Genomic DNA, 4,062 nt, shown 5'->3' with positions numbered 1-4,062 from the left:
AATGTCCTGTCAAAGGGCTAGAGTATTTGCAATTGTAGCTGTCTCTGAAAATCCAATTCCATGAAGAGTATAAGGCAGGTACTGTTTTCTTCATTTGTCAGCTGTGAAAATGGAAACCTAGGAAAATTTAGTGGGGAAGAATAGGGAAAACAGATCCTAGAAGACAGAGCTCACATGGACTGTCTCCCAGGCTGGTGCCTTTCAAATGTTTCTTCAGTTTTTTAGACTTCTGAACAAGACCTTGGGATCTAGATGGCTAATGAACTTCCAAGTCACATATACCTTTCAAATATTCATTAAAATTCCTAAATCAAAATGCATAATCATATTTTAGAAAATAATTAACATTACATAGGAAAAGTCATTACTCTAAAATTTTCAATCAGCAATAATTGTGGCTCAGATAAACTTCATGAGCTGTGATATTGCCTTTGAACAAAGATACATTAAAAGTTGGTCCAAAAGAAAAACTTGCTGTAAAATCAATTGAATCAGAAAAAAAAATGTGAATGGCATTTAAGATGGTCATCTTTTGTCACGTAATTTATTACTGCTATTATTGATATATAACATTTGGAAAAATAAACTATATAGCATCTAACTTTAAACACTTATGCCTACCATAATTCTGCCTGATTTTTTTCTCAGTCTAATCATATACATGTAATCTCTGCAGCACTCAAGTAATTGAGATAAAACGATAATGAGTTCAAGGACAGCCTAGGTTACATAGGGAAACCCTGTATCAAAATTGTTTTGTATCTTGATCAAAGCTTCAGTTTAACTTTTTTGACTTGCATAAACACATGGATTTAGTGTGATCAAATCAGCAGCAAGTGATTTGAATGTTCCTTGAAAATCATCTTGGTATTCAAACAGGAAGATGGACTGTTAATATTTGTAAAACTGTATAGTATTAGTAAGTATAATAATGAATATTCCATCCAAAATGTTTAACATAATAAACTAGTGATAGTTTACAGAGGCCTTATTTTAAAGGAAAAGAAACACAGCTGATGAATGTTTAAATATTTTAAGCCTATATATATATATATATATATATATATATATATGCCCTACACATACATTTATATATGCCCTTTGCACAGCTTTTCTGTAATTTTCCTGCAGTATGTTCATCTCCAACTTCACATGGGAGATCCAAAGATGTGTCTAAGTAGTTGTAGGTGAAGACTGGAGTATTGTCTGTGTCAAGAGTCCAAGTTATAACTGAACATACAGAGCCTTTCTCCATGAGCTTTGACTTTAACATCTTTGTGTTTACATGGTAGAGCTGCATAGAAATCATGATGTTAGTACAGAAAAGGGAAAAACATCTCATTTTTGGACTTTAGCATCATACTTCAGATTGCAAATTGCAATTGGTTATTCACAAGGAAATAATCACTGAAAGAGTAAGCAAGGACATAAACATAGACAAGGGGATTTACTGGATTAACACAATCAGAGTCTAAAAAGTATCATGGCAACCATTAATAGCACAGCTCAGTCTAAGAAGCTGTAATCATCAGAATCTGGGAGAACAATGATGCAGCCCTCAGTGGTCAAAGGTCCTAGAGGCCCCAGGGGGCTGCTTGTAGAAATATCAGATGCTGAATACCGAAGTCTGAAGCAGGAGGAATCTGATATTCAAGGGCAACTGCAAGAGCAGAAATCACATGCCATGCAGAAATAGAAAGGGAGACATAAGAGAAAAATAGAGTGCCCCCTTTGTTCCTGCATCTTTCATTTAGATTCTCAAATGATTGGATCTTGTGCTGATTGCTCTTTAATGTCAACTTGTTATAACTTAGAGTCACCTGGAAAGAAGGAATTTTAACTCAAGAATTGCCTTCATCAGATTGTCCTGTGAACTTTACCTTGACAGATGATTTTTGTGGGAGGACCTAGTTCACTGTGGGGTTAGGAATGGAGGTTCTGGGTTTTGTTAGAAGGTTGAGCATGAACAAGAGAGCAAAAATGCCAGTGATGTTCCTTCAGAGTTTCTGTTTCAGGTTCCAGCCTTGAATTCCTGCCCTGACTTTCTTCAATAATGGATTACAAACAGGAAGTGTAAGATAAAATAAACCGCTTCCTGTCCAAGTTGCTTTTGATCAGGCTGCTTTATAACAGCAACAGAAAGGCAAACTAGAACAGATGGTACTAACCTACATTGAGGTTGAGTCTTCTGGTGCAGGTTGGAAACCAAAACAACCAGTCTCCTCTGAAGGTTTCTTACAGAAGGAGTCTGAAGTAATACCTTACTATCTTTCTAAACCCAGTCAAGTTGATAACCCCAGATTAGCCATGATTGAGACACGAAGCCAAGAGAAGTCAAAATCATACTTGACCAAAAGAGATGTTGTCCAGGAACTAACATCAGTTTTATTCTCCCAAATCTATTGTTTCCTCATAATCTTTCTAAGTAATTATCTTTAGTATTTCATACCGTCCTTCTAGTTTGTGAGAAAGATCCTGCATAGGGTCATATATTTAAACACTTTGTGTCTGTGGAGTTTTGAATGAGAATGGACTCCATAGACTCATATCTTTGAATGCTTGGTCCCCAGTTGGTGTAACTGTTTGAGAAACACTAGGAGGTGTGGCTTTATTGGAGGAAGTGTGACACTGGAATGGCTTGGAGGTTTCAAAAGCCCATTCCCAGTTAGCTCTGTCCTTGTACTGGCAGATAAGATAGGAGCTCTAAGTTGCTGTTCAAACGCCATGCCTTCCTGTCTGCTCTCATGTTCCCCTTTATCATTGATATGGGCTCATCTTCTGAAACTGTAAGCTCCTTATAAACTCTTTCTTCCATAAGTTGTCTTGGTCATAGTGTCTCCTCACAGAAATGGAAACGTGGTTAAGATAGTGTCTCATTGATGGCACTGTCTGGGAGGTAATATAATCCTTAGACTATGAAATCTTACAGGAAGAAATATGTCGAAAAGTCCGAAGGTGGACTTCGATGGTTTATAGCCTTTCTCCAATTCCAGCTTACTATCTCTGCTTTATGCTGTATGGTTGAAAATGTGGTCTCAGGCTAGAGAGATGGCTCAGAGGTTGAGAGCACTGGCTGCTCTTCCAGAAGTCCTGAGTTCAATTCTCAGCAACCACATGGTGGCTCACAACCATCTATAATGAGATCTGGTCCCCTCTGGCATTCACCAAACATGCAGGCAAAACACTGTGTACATAATAAATAAATAAATAAATGAATGAATAAATAAATAAATAAATAAATAAATGAATAAATAAATCTTTTAAAAAAGAAAATGTGATCTCTAAGCGTCCTGCTCTGGCCCCCATGCCATGTCACTCCTACAGAATCACCCTACTGGAAAAATATGGCAAATAAATTTTATTCTGTAAGTTGCTTTCAGTAATTATATTTTATTACAGCAACAGAAAAATAACTAATACAGCATGCAATTGACTAAAAAATCCTGCCAGTTCCAGTTCCAAAGTTAGATCAAAATCCATCTACATCACAGGGCTACTAATGAACAATATGTAAATATCTGATTAGATGAGAGAAATTTCCATACTGACCTACCTATTTTTACTTGTGCACTCCCTCATAATTCATTTCCCATATAAGAACTACAATCATCACTTAAAAATACCTTTTCTCCAGCATCTGTGGAAAGAACTGTAGTAAAACCCACACTGTATGGTCTGCAAGGCTCTAGATAATACATCCACTACTTTACTTCAGCTCCTCATGCTTCCAGAAGAATTTGTTAGGCACGAATTACTGGCTCTCTTTCTGTTTCTCCAATACCAAAGTTGTTTCTAACCCTGATCTGTCTATTTATAATTTCCCCCAGCTAGTCTATATTTACCTCTTTGTTTTTCCACTCAAATTCTATCTTATCAAAAAAAACCTTCTCAGTTCCACATACTTAAAAGTATTTTATTAAATCAATGTCCCTCTTTTGATATTTCCTTATTTTTTGCCTTATGATACTTAGTACAATATGAAATTGTATATGAATTTCTTTGTCACCTACTTTCTTTTTATCCTTCAATGGAAAGTATTTTCTGTAAGGAAGAACTCTTAGT

At 36.1% G+C, this 4,062-nt stretch overlaps 1 pseudogene; it reads right to left on the bottom strand.

Annotated features, from left to right (window-relative positions):
* Window positions 1-315: 315 nt before the first annotated feature.
* LOC128118395 (uncharacterized) lies at window positions 316-443 on the bottom strand (annotated as a pseudogene).
* Between the last annotated feature and the right edge of the window lie 3,619 nt (window positions 444-4,062).

This window comes from Peromyscus californicus, unplaced genomic scaffold (genome assembly GCF_007827085.1).
Source record: "Peromyscus californicus insignis strain IS unplaced genomic scaffold, ASM782708v3 Scaffold_10__1_contigs__length_136768540, whole genome shotgun sequence".
Taxonomy (NCBI): domain Eukaryota; kingdom Metazoa; phylum Chordata; class Mammalia; order Rodentia; family Cricetidae; genus Peromyscus; species Peromyscus californicus.
Note: the sequence above shows the minus strand (reverse complement) of the source record. Positions and strands in the feature narration are given on the sequence as shown.